We start from the raw sequence: 17,670 nt of genomic DNA, 5'->3' as shown, positions 1-17,670 counted from the left end.
AGTACTCGTAGACTTCTTTTCCATTTTTTAAAGGCTTTATTATTTTTTTTTAAACAGTTTAGGTTTACAACAAAAGAGGGAGGTACAGAGATTTCCCATGTATCTTCTTGACATCATCATACATGCAGAGCCTCCCCCACTAACAACACCACTCATTACAGCAGTATTTTTTTTTAACCATGGATGAACTTACACTGACACCATCATAATCACCCAAAGTCCATGGTTTACCTTAGGGTTTTCTTAATGTTGTATATTGCTAAACGTTTGGACAAATCCACAATGACTTATCCACTGTTATATCTTCATAGAGTATTTTCACTGCCCTAAAGATTTTTTTTTTTAAAATTACTTCCTTTATGTGTCACTTTTTTAATAAATCATTTCTTTAATTTACTTATTTTATTATTATTTTTTAAGATTTTATTTATTTCTAGGGAGGGGGAGGGAGAGAGAGAGAGAAAGAAACATCAATGTGCGGTTGCTGGGGGTTATGGCCTGCAACCCAGGAATGTACCCTGGCTGGGAATCGAACCTGGGACACTTTGGTTCCCAGCCCACGCTCAATCCACTGAGCTACGCCAGCCAGGGCACCCTAAAGATTCTCTGTGCTTTGCCTATTCATAACTCCAAACCTGGCAACCACTTTTTCTTATCTCCATAGCTTTGCCTTTTCCAGAATGCCATAACAGTTGTAATCACATGGTATGCTATTCGCTTGTAAATGTACACATGAAATAGTTTATGTGTATATTACACATAATGTTGATGTTAAATATCTGACCATCTTTACTTGAGATAGGAGTAATAACTTTTTAAAAAGTAGGGATGAGGGCTGGAGGCAGGGGTGGAGAAAGACCTAGATCAGGGGTGTCGAACTCATTTTCACCAGGGAACACATCAGCCTCGCAGTTGCTTTCAAGGGGCTGAAATAATTTTAGGACTGTATAAATGTAACTACTCCTTAACAGTCAAGGAGATGAAATTACACTCGGCCCTCTGAAGTGAGGCTGATGTGGCCCCCGGTGAAAATGAGTTTTGACACCCCGACCCAGATGGTTTAGAACTAGAGCTGTTCCTTCCTATTTCTGCCTTCAATTTTACATCCTCACCCTAAACCAGATACAGACTTTAACAAACACTTAAAAACAAAAGAAGGAGCACTATTTAGCAAACTTTATCAAAATGTAGCTAGATCGAGATTTCCACCCCAGGAGGGTATATATTGCCATCTCATCACTCATTTCCTTGCCCCTAAACGGGAAAGAATAGTCCATAACCACACTAGGGTATTCAATAGGACAGGCTTCCTTAAAGGAAAAATTTACTGAAAACTACCTGAATCTGCAGTGTATATGAACACAAGAATTTTATTTGCTATTCTTCATAAAAAGTGATTTAACATTCACCTTCTGTAACCCTTTTTGAAAAGACTTTACTAGATCAAGCACAAGCAGTGACCTACTGAAACATAAGCGAGATGTCTGCTTTTCAGATCACATCCACCTTAGTGAGTTTCCTCTTTGACCACCACAGATTTAAGGACCTAAAAAGTAGAGAATTCATTAATAGAAGCAGCCTAACAAGGCTTGAGTTGTTGGCTCGGTAGGTACTTGTACATGTGTATCCTTTTCCCATGCATTTCTGAAACCAGTTAATTCCTATTTCAATATCATCATCTGTTAGTTCTTTCCTTCATCGTTTGCATTTACCAAGTACATTACCCACACTTCATTTGTTCACCGTGTCCACAACTGTCTGGACACACTGCATACCCAAGACTGCCTGGATAGATGTGAGACTATTACTTTACTTACCAAGTGCTGTCCTGTTTAAACGTCATATCATATTCATTAAAACAAATATTCTTTGAACAACTTTTCTGTGTAAAATCCTGGACCAGAAGCTGAAGGGGGTGGGGAATGGTGTATCTGGATAATTAGTTTAACCCTCAGATAGCTTAGAGTAGTTCTCAAGGTGAGCCACAGATCCCTGAGGGCCCCCCCCCCAAAACTTTTTCCTGGAGCCCATGAGGTCAAAACTGTTTTCATAGTAACTGAAACATTATTTGCCTTTCCCATTGTGCTTATATTTGCACTAGTGATGCAAAAGCAATATAGGATGAACTACCGGCACCTTAGCACAGCTGAAGGCAACGGCACTGCACTGGAGTAGTAACGATACTCATCACCTTCGTGTGCCCAGTTTTTTAAAAAGTCAGTACTTAAGAATGTACTGATGTAAAAGTAAAAATCATTAATGTCATTACATATTTACCCCTAAGTTCACGCTTTTTATTATTCTATGTAACTGAGGGGAACGTATGTGAAAAGCACGTCCACACATGAAAGTGTGAGAGCTGTCAGAAAAGCAAAGACAGGTCCCACGCTATGAGCTGCAAAATGAATTAACCACTTTTCCACACACAAAAAAAAAACAACACCATTTTTACTTGAAAGAGTAGCTGACAGAAAAACTATATGATTGTTCAGATCTGGGTAACTGACATCTTCTCAAAAATTTAGAAAGCAAGCTTGTCACTTCAAGGAAAATAATTGAAAGTATTAGTTGACAATGATAAAATGTGATATTTCAAGCGAAAATTAGAGTTCTGGAAAACCTATATGCCACCGTGAGCTTGATAGTGTTCCATTACTTAAAAGCCTTTTTAAATGAGATCAGTGGTAGTGTTAAATAATGTGATTTTTGTGTCAACATGTGGAGAATCTGCATAACTCAGTAAACTAATATTTTCCAAATGATCAATATGTTACAAAATCATACATGGGTTAAAGGAGTCATTCAAAGTACACAATAAACCAATAGGTTTCAATGTTAACAAAGTACAATCATGGCTTCAGAAACCACACTAGGACTCACCCTTAAAAAAATAATACCTTTGAGTTCTGGTGTAATATCAAAAAAGAATATCTACAATTACCTGAAAAGGTTCTTAAAACTCTTCCTTTTCCCAACTACGTACGTGGTATGTATGAGATCAGGTCTTATATCTACTTTAACTAACGCAACCTATTGAAATTCCAGTTGTCTTCTATGAAGCCAGACATTAAAGAGACTTGCAAAAACTGTAAAACAATACTACACTTCTCAGCTGTCATTTTAGAAGTTATTTTTATTTAAAATTTTTTTTCAAAATAAAGAGCTTAAAACTAGAAAAAAAATTTTTCACCTACTTTAACATGAAGTGGACATACTATTATTATTTTTAAATTAACATTCTCAAAATTTCTCTCAATTTCTTTTTTTAAAGACTTTATTTATTTATTTTTAGAGGGAAGGGAAGCAGAAAGAGGAGAGAAACATCAATGTGGGGTTGCCTCTCATGCGCCCCCCACCAGGTTAAAGGACCACTGGTTTACAGTATAATGAGAAAGAAAACAAATAACAACCCACAGCGGAATAACGCCATAATCCTTCTACTCTTGGACATTCCAGCTCTTCCTAAGCTATGATACCTACCAGGCTCTTGAAATAATTTATTTAGCCATGCTGTGAATATAATAAAAAAAAAGTAATTCATTTAGAAAGCATGAAAGGGGCTCAAAACCAATTCGAATTGATGGTTTTTTCTTTTCTCGTTTTCTAAATAAATAGCCAGAATTAAAATTGTTTTATTTCCCTGGTATAAATTTAGTAAGCCTATACAGACAAGTCTTTCACAACCAGCTATATAATAGACAACTCTTGGAAATGCATCCCAATCAAATTAGTGATGGAAAGCTAAGAAATTTGGTTCCCTGCCTCTCAACAATAGGGTAAAAAACTGTAAGTCCTACATTAGTGCCAAAGATCTGGATACCAAAGTTGTCATTAAAAAAAAAGGGAGACTATATGCATACAAGCAATCATTGTGTTTCAAAAAACACACACATTTTTGCTTATCCTATGTTGAAGGATACACAAGAAACGTAGTGGTGGTGATTTCTGGAGGAAAACTATGGAGAGAACTCACTTCTTGTATTCTTTTTGTATACTCTTTTTGTATGCTCATTTGTACACTGTTTGATCTTTGAACTATGTACATGTAATAATTACTCAAAAATAAATATTTTTAAACCACCACATCTGTATCACCCATTTCTGTCTTTTACCTCAAATGCAAATTAATAGTAGGCATGGATATCATTAAATGCCTATTAGTTAAATAAGGAATGGACACACATCTCATATATCCGACAAAAGAATCAAAAGTAAGCTGTCCATCAACCTGGAAGTGATCAGCCATGGACTACCTGAAGGAAAACGTGATTATGTGATTACAGAAGGACCATCTACTAAGGCCATCCTTCCACCCAACATAATTGATGTCGCTGCTACTTCAATTGTAACCTTTTCCCTTTTATAGTCACCACAGCATTTGTTTTAAGAAATATTCTCTGAATAGCATCAAAGTAGTAAATTTAAAGATTCCTTTAAACCATGCAGCACTGAATTCAGATTTAACTCCTCTATGTACGACAAGCTATGACTTGATAATGTAACAGTTGTAACACACAATGTCAGTGTGACAATGTGCACTTGGATGTAAACAACTAACTGCACTATATATAGATTCGATAATTATACCAATGAAAAGACTTGGGGATTTTAACCAGTTCTGAGTTTAATGAGCCAATCTTAAGCTGTGGCTACAAATAAATCTAATGCAAGCTTGCAATACATTAATCATAGTGGCTACATGGTACCCAGGATACAGAAAAATTGAACCAAGTCTGATAAACAGTGTGCACAGTGTTACTATATATTATTATGTACAGTGTGTACATATTCTGCACGTGTATGTGCGCACACACACATACACATATATTTAGGAATATATCCAAATCCATATATATTAAAATATTTTTTAATTTTCTTCTCTTTGCTTTCCTACAATGAACATATACATACATGCCTTTTTACTTTAAAATACCCTACTTATTGTTTAGCTTGTCATAACAGAGTCAGAATTAATTTTAGAGGGAACTTTTATTTACAATAAGCTTTTTAATACCATTTCTGTCCTCTTCATTTTTCAGGTGAGGAAATAGGCCCAGTGAGGATAAGAGACGCACCTGCCCAAAACCTGACAGTGAATCCTTAGAGCCATAACTATATCATCCAAATTTATGTTTATCTTTTATTATAAAAGTTAATGCATTTTCATTAAAGATAATTTGAAAAGTAATGAGGTACAAGAAATTACAATCATGTAATATTTTTGCTTATAAACCAAAGATAGCCATTAATTTGAGTTTTTGTTTTCTTTCTACAATTTTTCACTACAATACATTTTCAATGTGGGAAAAACTTAATATATAGATTCAAAAATTAAAAAGGACAAAAATTTTAACTCAGTCACAATTTGTGATAGAATTGTTTCTCCTTAGACTTAGTACCCCAAGCCAGTTTCAGGCCAGGAGACTAGTTCTATGGTGGTGTTTTTTATTTAGCAGCCCTTGGTTAGTTCTCAGTTTGTGGGTTGTTTTTATACGGAATATCTGTTACTAAGAACTTTATTTCACAATCATTTAATGAAAGACAAAAGACCCAAAAAAGTGAACAAAGGAAAAGAGAATACTCTAGTTCTATTGGGTTGACAAAAAGTTCATTTGTTTTTTTTCCTTAAGATGACTCTAGTAAGCACTTAGTTGTCTTTAACATCAAAACAATTGTTAGATGATACTGTGACAGCTGTTGTATCAGTGTGCATTTAAAAAAAACATCAAAATTGGTGAATTTTTGTGTTGCCATTTTAATACTGAAGATGGGAGAAACTCCACAACATTTTTTGGCATATTATGCTTTATTATTTCAAGAAAGGTAAAAATGCAACTGAAACGCAAAAAGAAAAAGATTTGTACGGTGTATGGAGAAGGTGCTGTGACTGATTGAACTGTCAAAAGTGGTTTGCGAAGTTCCATGCTGGAGATTTCTCGCTGGTTGATGCTACACAGTCGGGTAGACCAGTTGAAGTTGACAGAGATCAGATTCAGACATCAACTGAGAACAATCAACGTTCTACCATGAGGGAAATAGCCAACATACTCAAAATATTCAAATCAATAGTTACTGGTAAAAATGAAAAACACATCTTTTATTTTATGGGAAAAAAAACATATGGACTTTTTGTTCAACCCAGTATTTAGGGATCCTTTTTGTAGATTTAGTGAATATAAAAATAATCTACAAACACGAGCTAATTACAAATTATATAACACAAATTTTCTATGTTTAAGGTTACCCAATATATTTATTCAAATCATTCTTGTATACCAATACTTTCACAGGGTATCATAGAAAACATTATCAAGCATTCCATTATTGTCATAATTTTGGAATGGCCCTGTAATATAGGCTAGTAGTATTTTCATTACATGGTCAGAAAAATTAAGCAAGGAGAGAATAAACGTCTTGTCCTAGGATCACTAGATTAAAGCATTACATTTTAGAAAATTTACAAAGTATAAGCAACTCCCAACTTAAAAACGAATTGAGTGCCATCTACTAGCTTTCTTCCAAAACTCACTTTCTCTTTAAAACAATATTGATTTGACACCCCCCCCACCGCCACAAAGCCTATTTTATATAGTTCACGAATAGTCATATACTAGTGTGAATCCTGGAATATCAAAAAAAAAGCAAACAAAAACAAAAACAAACAAACAAAACAACCTTCATCAGGTAGCTCAGTTGGTTAAAGCACCATGCCCATACGCCAAGGTTGCCAGCTGACCATGGCGGTTCAGGGCGCGTGTGTGCACACTCACACACATGAAGTCTAGGAGACCACAAAATTCTGAAACTGGTTAAGCTTTGCTCTGGCCTTCCTCCCAGAACCTTCCTTCTGGTGCTCCCACTCCTATCTCCTAGAGGCGCCTAATATCTTCCCAAAGTCCCCCACCTGAGGCACCCACTTAAAATTTCTTTCCCTTGATCTACCACAGTCAGCTAACACAAACAACACTTGACTTAATCACTAACATTACTGAAAAGGCCCTTGACATCTGTGTGTCAAGAACCCTCTGAAAATCTCAACAAGTTATGGACCCACTCCCCAGAAAAATCATATAGGCGCACACACACACATTTTTCACACAATTTCAAGAGATCACTGGGACAAAATATATCCATGAATCCTAGATTAAAAACCCCTACACTTAACTAAATATTGTAAAACCTCAAAACTTTTCACAAGGAATCTGCACTTTAAGAGACTATAGACTCAAATGTACTATACTATATATTCAAATACATAGCTCTAATAATTCTCATGAAAGAAGGGAAGGACTGGACCTATTTCTAAGCATGGATCCTCTAATAAACTGGATTGTATAGGCCCTATTCCTATATTCAATAATACTCAAAAAACCTACTGTGTTTCACTATCATGATTTCTGGCAAATCAATACATACAATACAAACATACATACATATAGGGTGGGCAAAAGTAAGTCTGCAGTTGTGAGTATGTGAAAAGCTTATTCTTGTATTATGTATTTTTCCACGAGGACAACTATAAGCCTACTTTTCCCCACCCTGTACATACACATTCACTCTCATTCTCTCCCTCTCTCTCTGAAAACTTCTTTTAACTCTTAGTTGCCACACCCAGTTTTCATCCCAAAGAGCTCTTTGTAGTAGATTGCTGAAATTCACGTTACTAAATTCCCTTGACCCCTATCCTCAGCTTCTTCAGCCCAAACCACTTACCTTTACCCATTCTTTCTCAACTTCCTTCAAAAGGCCCTTCTTTATCCACTCGACCCCCAGATACAGATGCTCCACAAGGTTGCCCACAAGTCTCTTCCTCACTCTTGGTGTCACACTCTTTTGCAGTTTCTATGACATCATGCTTATGAATACAAATCTCTTCACTGGCCCCACTTCCCCTTGAGCTCCAGCCCCATATCTGTCAAGAGTTAGCTATTAGACATCCCTGATTCCCACATGTAGAATCATACCCTATTACCCTTCCTCCTCATATTCTGTTCTGTCCTATACATTCCCTATCTTAATTAAAAGACATCATGATCCATTTGCCAACTATAATCTTTAATTGCCCCATGCTCTTTCTAATCAGGTCACAACTTCATCATCTTCACTTTCCACTACTTCCCATGTACTGCAAAACCTACTTGCTGTTTCTGAGACTATCAATGCCCTTCCCCTAGCCTCTTCTCCAGCAGTAAAACTGCTACTCACCCTTAAAAGATCTACTTCAACATCCCCTACATGAAAAGTCTTACCTCACCTCTCTTACTCTCTCTGCATCACCCATCCCCTCCCCAGAGGGAATTCTTTCCTCCCTCTACAATCCCACACCACTCTTTCTCTACTGTTTTAGCTCTCAACCAGTTGTATAAGTTGAGCCTTTATCTGCCTCCCCTACTAGACAAGACCCATGGTTTATTTGTTACTCCAGCACTTAGCACATGCCTGGAATACTGTATGTCTTTAAATAATGTCTGGTAAATCAATGAAGGGCAAAACTCTAAAGGATACATTTTAGGTTATTTCTCAATGGAGAGTCCACCTCATCTTCTTTTGAACATAAAACAAGAATTAAGTCCCCTAGTCCCTAGCTCCCCACTTCTAGTCCATTGCTTAGTTTAAGCAATGTTTCATGAGGACATTTCCTAACTTCCTCTTGTTCTTTGTAGGGTTAGCTGCCAGCCTAGCCATATTAGCATTCAGTAGCAGCAACAAAACAGACTCTCCAAGTTCTAAAAAGCAGAGACTTTACCAACATAAATTACCAGCTCTTTTTTGAAAGTGGTCTTAAAGTTTATGCATACAAAGCTCATTCTTCATGATTCTGAAAAAGGCTTGGCATAGTTTATTCAACAGACACTACTTAAGTGTTAAGAAAATATCCACTTAAGCCGTCAGCCAAACTTTTCACATTTGTAACCACAGAAATTAGCATGCACAAATTAATCTAAATACTGTGCTTACCTACTACATATACTATAGATAGTATACAGTAGTCTAAATCACCAAACTGATGACCCATACAAAAGTAGCCCTTTGAGCTTCTTTTAAATAGTATACCTCCTAAATTCCAGTGATCACCCCAATCTATAAAATTAAATTATTTTGCCAGTATCACTTATTCTTTTCCTCTCTTTTCCCCACAAATTCTCCAACATACACACGCGCATCCCACACCCCTCGAGTGGCTTCCTTAAGAAATATCTGCTGGCCCAGTAGCAGTTTGATTAAGGCGGGTTACAAGACCTGGGGTTCTGGAGTACATTCCTTATGGTCAGCCTATCTTTTAAGTGACTGCTATTGATACACAGATTTGCCTCAAGGGATCACAAATATTGTACGTAATTCTGTCTAAACAGCCCTAGTTTTTAAATTTTTGTTGTTTTGTCTTTTAAAAATATACTAAAATATCTCTACAAAGTTGCACTTCTGACTTTTCTTCACTTCATATTAATACATTTTAGGATATTGTGGGTGCACAGGCAACATGATGAAAACGGGGGAAAAAAAATAAAGCTTCTTTGAAGCTCTGGTAACTAAACTGTGTTGAGTAGGATCAAAAATAAGCAAGCCTAATTCTGAACTGCACTTCAGAAGAAATTCTCATATATATTCCAGGGTATATATAAGCCACTTATTTTCCTTGAGCAGTCACAAAATTCATTTTCCAAGTTTTGTTCATATTACATCAAAATAACCAAAGCTTTCTTGCTGCTCCAGGATTAAGTTTCTAATAATTCAATGTGATTGTAACCTTCTGGAAACACCTGAAAATTTATTTGTTTCACCTCCTTTTACTATTTCTCTTCCAGCCTGTTCACCTTAGTAGAAATCGGATGGATAAAACTAACTGAAGAACCAAGAAAGTGGATTATCCACCCTCTAGCTAATAAGGAAGGAACCGTGATACATAATGTGCAAAAGTTACCGTGTATACAAAGCCACAAAAAACAGACTGGACTTAGTCTAGGTAAACTCAGGCTAAAAACACTAGCTTTAGCTCTCAAGGAAAACATGAAAAAACAGAGAGAAAATGTCCTTTACAAAACCAAAGACTGGTATTTGTAAAGCTGATTTTTCCAAATATTGTTTATGTATGTATTAATACAAGCGTCACACAGTCACACACAAACATAAAGTCAAGCACCACATTTCCAGCCCCAGACAGAGTACATGGAAATGCTTCAGGAGAGAGCAGGCACTTCTACCACTCACAACAACTCACCAAGCTCCCCCCCTTCACCCTCCAACTGTTCACAATGTAACTGAGCTGCAGGAACAGCGGGCTTACCTAAAGATACAAGAGATGTTGAAGTATGCAATAGCTTCCTGCTCTCCAGGGGACTGGAGGATGTGCTTCTAAAGGCTGACAGTTCACAGTCCTTCCAGAAACCAAAATATCAGCGTGCCTTTTCAAATACTTGTGAAAAAATTGTTAATTTCAGTAATTACTGTTCATCATTATTATTCCCCAAAAAACATTTACTGAATGTCTTATTACTTATTAGAAGAGGTATAAAAAAATTAATCCCAGACCCCCAAGGAGCTTCAATTTCCCTTAAAAACAGTCACCCACTTGACTTTCACATAAAATACTTTTTGAAGACAACCCAAGAGTCTGGCTGAACCTACAGGCAATGCAAATTCAGGTATTTAAATCATGGGTCTTCAGCTCCCTAGTAGAATTAGAGATGGATGACTAATTGTGATTAAATTTAAAAAACTCTCCAATTTTGGGTTCCATTTGGAATATACATGAATTGGGAGGGAAACCTGAAATTCTTTCTCCTTTAATCCCTTCTATATCTGAACAAGGCACCTTACCTATCCCTAAGTCCAGAAGTTAAATTTCCGCAAAACCTGGTAAGAAAACTATTCCAAGAACACTCCTGGCTTGGGCAATGAGAGACATTTTTTCTCCCTAAGTGAGAATATGACCACTACTAGCAAACAGTCGTTTTCTCTCATATGAACTAACTTTGAGATGGGGGTGGGGGAAGTCAGGTGTGATGTGACCAAAGGACTCTAAATAAAGATTCTGTCAGATGGAGGGGAAAAAAGTCCCTTGACACAAAAATTCTGCACACAATTTAGGAACTAAGTTAAGAATAAGCACACATTACATGTGATATTTTGTTTGCTTTTGCACTCAGTAAAATAAGGAGATTACACACAGATGGGCAAACAGAACCAGTTACATTTTCACTACCTTACAGGATAACATGTCAAGAACATTCAAACACAATTTTAGGGAGTCAGGTCACTACTGAATAACACACACACACACACACACACACACAGAAAACCAGCATCTCCAAGATCCTCCCTCCCTTTTCCCTTGAATGAAGAACAGCCCAATAACTTACTGTTCACAGCCAAAGGAAAGGAAATTTTTTTAAAGGTTGGGCAGAGATGGAATGGGAAAAGGATCACTGTGACCGCAGATAATGTCCTGGGACAAAGCTGATGACAGGTTCACTCACACCACCTTTCAGTCTACGAGTTTCCCTACATTGTCTCTACACACTAAGAAAATGTGCATTTTGCTCTGACCACAGAAAAGACTTCAGCACAATCGACACCAGCTCTAAAGTAAGCAATTAATATATTCAGCTCTAAATGCTTTAAAGGAAGGGATGGAGACCAAACAACAGCTCCTCCAACTGGCTGCAGCACCACTGGAAGCCCTAAGAATATTAAGATTTTCAAGTTCCGATAAGCACAGTCAGATAGATGCACTGTAGAAACTTTGGGACCAGCAACGGCGCACAACAGGTGAGAGAAACGGTGGACATCACTGCACAGTGAAGAGGGTACCATGCAGGGACAAACCCTTGAGTCCCCGAAAGTCTGAGGATGTGGTATAATAACCATGTCCAAGGCCATCCAGAGCCCCTGTCTTTCCAGTGGCAAAGGTTCGGTTCCTCCTGAGGGTCGCGCCACTCCCCCTCTCCCTCACCCAGGGGACCACCATCCCAGGCACAGAAAGAACCGAGGCTCCTCCACCCGCAGCATCTCAGCCGTGGAAGAAAACACAATGTCGCTCCTTATTTCTGCGTACAAAAGGACTTTGCGCCCTCCTCCTCGAACTGCCGCCGCTGCCGCTCGGGCCGCCTCCTAACTTGCAAGAAGGTGGGCAGCGCGCCATATTCCAGCGTCCCCCAGTCTACCTGGGTAACAGGCTTACGCCACCCCGGCGGGAGGGAAGCATCGGAGGTCGCCCAAAGAGCCAGCCTCCTTTCCCGCAGGAGACAGCGGCTCCCGCGCCCGACTCGGCCCAGCCCGCCGCGCCGCCCGCGGCCCAGACCCAGGAAGGGCCGAGGGGGCGAGCGGGGAGCCGCGGCTCGGGTCCCGCGCAGCCCGCCCACCTCCTGCTCCCCGGCCGGCGCGCTCTCCCGCGCCTCCCGCTCCCAAGACCGCGGGAAGGCCGGGCCCCGGCCCCGGGTCCCGGGTTCCACCATGGTGAGGAGGCCGCGGCCCCGAGAGCCTTGGGCGGCAAGGGAGGCCGGAACCCTAGGGCTCTCGAGAGGGCAGCGTCTCTCTCCCGAGCCCGCCAGGACGCCTGGGGCCTAGTGCGGCCTGCGCATCCTCGGAGTGGCGGTTTGACTGGGCCGGGCCGGGGCCCCCCGCCCGAGGCAGGCCGAATCCGGCGGGGGCCCAGGCCCGGAGCCGGGGGCGGCAGGGTGCCGGCTGCGGGGCGGGCCGGCCGGCCGGCGGGCGGGCGGCGTGTTGCGGCTGCGCCGGGGCTGAAATAGCTGGAGATTGCGCGGTAGGGCACTCACCTCAGAGCGGCTGCGCTACCGTGGGCCTGCGCCGTGGAGACTGCGACCGCGCCGGCTCCTCGCAGCCTCCTGCCACCAGCGGCAATGGCGAGCGCTGCCGCCTCTGCCGCCGCCGAGGGGGAGGGGAGGGAGGGGAGGCACGCACGCGACGCACGGGCTTGGCTTCCCCGCCCGGCGGCCGCCATGATGGGGAGGTCGGCGTTTCCTCGGCGGGGCAGTCCGGAGGGTGCTGAGCGGAGGGCTACTGCAGCCCCCCGCAGCCTCCTCGCGTTCACTTTGTGCTTCAAAAGTTTGGATGGGGCCACAGCCACGAAAGCAACGGGATTAATCAAACGTGGGCACCCTGGGGAAGTGGCGCGGGCATGCCAAGATGGTTGCTAATCTGGAAAAATAGTAACATTTCTCGCCCTCCAGCTCCGGGAATTAGGACCCCTGAACGTACACAGACAATCGGAAAGGAGTGCCCCCGCATTTTCGTCAGCGCTGCCTTGCCAGCCGCATCCTCACCCCTTTTTTGGAATGACCCTTGCTTCCTTATTTCAAACCCTTCCCAGGTATTTAAAAGCAAAAGGCTTTTTGTGCAAAGCCATATATTTAATTTAATTGCTCATTCGTTCGTTTGGCCAACATTTCTAGAAGATACTTGCTGTGCCAGATATTTTTCCGGGTGCACTGGAGGAAGGTGAAGCCCTCGCTCTTAAGGAGCTTACATGTAGAGTGGAGGAACCACCCTCCCACCCCCTGCAAGCAGGTGCCGGAGAAGTAGGGAAGGGTGGATAGCAAATAAATAAATAAATAAATAAATAAATAAATCTAATATTAGAAACATCTGAGGAGTAGTTTTTGTTGGTCTTTGTTTTTAAAAGGTGTGATCAGGTAACTACCTGAATAAAATCACTCAGATTGTTAATTTAAATCCTGGGTCCCAACTGGTGTCTCCAGAATCTTGGCTTTTTAGCCCAGGAACCTTCATTATTAACACCCCCTCTATTCCATTCCCAGACTCACCTTCTCCTGGTGATTCTCGTGCACACCGTAGTTTAAGAATCAGTGCCCAGGGAATTACTAAATATCCTGAAGGGTATCAGAAATCAGCTCAACCAAATTAGGAAATTTTAATTTTTCACCAAAATTTCATTTACCTCAAAACCCAACATCTCCAAAGATGGAATGTCTTTTAATCCAGCAGTTTCTAAGAAAGTGACTTGAGTGTCCCCACCAACCACCCAGGTGCTCATGTCAGAAACCTAGGAATGGTCCTTTACTCCCTCTTCTCTCCTTTGAGTCCTCATGTTCAATGAGGTCTTTAAAGCTGTCCTTTCTTGTCTTTTCTTGGCTCAGGCAACTCTCATGTCTCATCAAGATACCGCAAAAAAACACACACAAAAACAAAAAACCCTTCATGGTCTCCCTGTCCCAGGAATTGCCTAGCTTGATTGTTTTTTGAGAAGTAAATGATGTCATTTTCTTGCTTAACAAGCTGAGCAAAATCCCATCACCCATAAGGTAAAGTCTAAAAATCTCAGAGGTGACTTCAAGGCCCTTCGTGACCTCACCTGCCACTGTCATCTCTGACATCACCTGTCACAGACTGCTCCCACTGACTGCCGCCGCACTCGGAAGCTCTCAGATCAGACGAGACAGGAAGTTCTCCCACCTCGCAAGTTTTGCAAGGGCTGCTTTCTGCACAGAACTTTCTTCTCCTCTCTCAACTCCTATTCTCCTGCTTAAATCTTCATCTGAATAATTCCTACTGCTTCTTAAGTTCTCAACATTAATGTCATTTCCTCCAGGAAGCATTCCACCTTTCTTCCCAGAATGAGTGGCCCTTCCATCATCACACCCAGTACTTACCACTTGCTTAAAAAAAAAAAAAAAAAATATATATATATATATATAAATATATATATAATCTTTGTTTATTTTTCCCATTACCATCTAGTCCCCTTATACCCTCCACCATTTATGTTCATTGAGCTCCAGTGATGTATCATGCCCTATTTTAAGTCCTTTTCACATATTACCTCCTTTCTCACTTAATTCTCAAGCCCACGGGGTACGTACTACAATGTTATTATTATCTCACTTTGAGAAACAAGGCATGTAGAGGTTACTTGCCCAAAACCAGACGGTAAGATATGGAGCCAGGTTTGAAAGCCATTAGCCTGAACTCAGAGTTGTGCTCTCAATCATTATCAGCATTTGTCAGATTGCAGGTCAATATCTACTGATGAAGAACAAAATTAACTTAGTGAGTCATGACCAGCATTTCATAAAAGAAATAGAAAAGACTGGAAAACAACAAACTTTGAAAGACTTGTTTTGTGAAACATTTATTTCAGCTATAAAAATGTATGTACAGCCCCGGCTGGTGAGGCTCAGTGGATTGAATGTGGGCCTATGAACCAAAGGGTCACTGGTTTGATTCCCAGTCAGGGCACATGCCTGGGTTGGAGGCCAGGTCCCCAGTAGAGGGTGCACTAGAGGGAACCACACATTGATATTCCTCTCTCCCTCTACTTTCCCTCTCTAAAACTAAAATAAATTCAAAAATAAAAAATATATATGTACATAGGTGTATGTTTTTATACTGGACTGTGATATGATATGCATTTCTTACTGCATTATAATTGCAAAAATTCTGAAAGCACTGTCTTACCTTTTCTGCACTTCTCAGACCATACTTCCTCCACAGTCTGGAAGCTGCAGGAGGGCAGAGACTTGCCTTGTTCATGACTGTATCCCAGCATCTCCTGCCACGTCTGACTCACAGCACACCTTCAATAAACATGTAATGGAAGACCTCTGTGCCTACCCTCCTCAAAAATGCAAATTACTTTCTTAAAATAAATGAGCCTGAGAACCCCAGTTGCTCTGCCCAAAAGGGTCTTCAGTCTGGATAACCTAAGATTCTAGAATTAGTCTCAGGAAAAAAGAAAAATCTACCCTAGTAGATGAAAGAACTGGATTCTGACTAAACTGTAGTGATCACCCTCAGCACAAGGGAGTCAGAAACTGTAGGCAACATAATGAAAGAAGAAAACCCTGTAAAGTAAGAAGTAGGCAGTACCTGAATTAAGAAGGAAGGGATGACTTTAGATGATTGAACCTTGGGGCCCAGAGCAAGGAGAAAAAGAAGCCCAGACCCTTGAGAAATGCCTGAGTCCTGGGGACTCAGCAGCCTGGGCGATGCAGGAGGGACCCAACTTGGCTTTGCTTTCAGTAAGCCCGTGGCCATTTGATGGACTGATTATCTGCAATCAGTGTATGCTAAGAACCAAAGGAGTGGTGATACAGATTGTAAATGCTTCAGGTAATCAGAATTAAAGTCATGTAGGAAATAAGTCCTGGCCAGGTGGCTGTTTTGGTTGGAGTGTCATCCTATACACCAAAAGGTTGCGGGTTCCATTCCCCCGAGGGGCATATACGTAGGTTTCAGGGTTTTGTTTTTTTTTTAATATATTTTATTGATTATGCTTTTACAGTTGTCCCACTTCCCCCCCTCTCTCCCCTCCACCCTGTACCCCCCTCCCACCCACATTTCCCCCTTTAGTACATGTCCATGTGTCATATTTATGAGTTCTTTAGTTTCTACATTTCCCGTACTATTCTTGCCCTCCCCCTATCTATTTTCAACCTACATTCTATGCTACTTATTCTCTATACCTTTTCCCTCTCTCTCCTCCTCCCACCCCCTGCTGCTAGCCCTCCATGTGCCCTCCATTTCTGTGGTTCTGTTCCTGTTCTAATTGTTTACTTCGTTTCTTTTGGTTTTGCTTTAGGTGTGGTTGTTGATATTTGTGAGTTTGCTGTCCTTTTACTATACATGTCTTTTCTTTATCTTCTTTTCTTAGATAAGTCCCTTTAGCATTTCATAAAATAAGGGCTTGGTGATGATGAACTCCTTTAACTTGACCTTATCTGAGAAGCACTTTATCTGCCCTTCCATTCTAAATGAGAGCTTTGCTGGATAGAGCAATCTGGGATGTAGGTCCTTGTCTTTCATGACTTGGAATATTTCTTTCCAGCCCCTTCTTGCCTGTAAGGTCTCTTTGGAGAAATCAGCTGACAGTCTCATGGGAACTCCTTTGTAGGTTACTGTCCCCTTACCTCTTGCTGCCTCTAGGATTCTCTCCTTCATTTTTACCTTGGCTAATGTAATTATGATGTGCCTTGGTGTGTTTCTTCTTGGGTCCAACTTCTTTGGGGCTCTCTGAGCTTCTTGGATTTCTTGGAAGACTGTTCCCTTTGCCAGATTGGGGAAGTTCTCCTTTATTATTTGTTCAGATACGTGCTCAATCTGTTGCTTTTCCCCTTCCGATTCTGGTACCCCTATAATTCGGATATTGGAACGTTTAAAGGTGTCTTGGATGCTCTTAAGCTTTTCCTCAATTTTTTGAATTCTTATTTCATCATGCTTTCCTGCTTGGTTGATTCTATCTTCCTTCTGGTCCACTGTATTGTTTTGAGACTCATATTCCTTCCTTTCACTATTGGCTCTCCTCCGCGTGTCTTCCTGCATCTGTTTTATGGTACTCTGCATTCTTTCATCTAAATTTCGTCCAAAATCCACCAGTTCCGTGAGCTTTCTGATCACCAGTGTTTTGAACTGCGCATCTGATAGATTGGCTAATTCTTGGTCGCTCAAAAGGATGAGTCCTGGGGGACTGATCTGCTCTGGTGAAAACATGGTTTTTGTTTTTTTTTCCCCCCTGTCTCTCCTTTTTTTTTTTCCGGTCTGGTTGCTCTTGTTACGGTGGGGGGCGGAGCCTTAGGTGCTCACCGGGGCTGGGCACCCCGTCGCTAGATTGTGACGTTATACGTGGGGGCGGGGCGGGAGTGGGAGCGGGGCGGGAGAAAACAATGGCGGTAGTTCCGTTCCCCTGGACTCAGA

At 40.9% G+C, this 17,670-nt stretch overlaps 1 protein-coding gene across 5 annotated transcripts in view; it reads right to left on the bottom strand.

Moving 5' to 3' along the window:
- The window catches only part of NRF1 (nuclear respiratory factor 1), a 125,886-nt gene extending 113,007 nt beyond the window's left edge, over nt 1-12,879 (bottom strand). Inside the window, exons 1-2 of one of the 5 annotated variants that reach the window (XM_036010903.1) lie at nt 12,777-12,862; nt 10,286-10,414 (exon numbers count right to left, since the gene is read on the bottom strand). The gene's annotated coding sequence lies outside the window, so the exon portion shown is untranslated. Of the gene's footprint in view, nt 1-10,285; nt 12,354-12,776 lie in introns of those variants that run through there. The other 4 variants (XM_036010905.1, XM_028525541.2, XM_036010904.1 and 1 more) reach the window with 4 other exon arrangements.
- Nucleotides 12,880-17,670: the final 4,791 nt, after the last annotated feature.

Source organism: Phyllostomus discolor, chromosome 10 (assembly GCF_004126475.2).
Source record: "Phyllostomus discolor isolate MPI-MPIP mPhyDis1 chromosome 10, mPhyDis1.pri.v3, whole genome shotgun sequence".
In the NCBI taxonomy this organism is placed as follows: domain Eukaryota; kingdom Metazoa; phylum Chordata; class Mammalia; order Chiroptera; family Phyllostomidae; genus Phyllostomus; species Phyllostomus discolor.
This window is presented reverse-complemented; position numbering and strand designations above follow the sequence as displayed.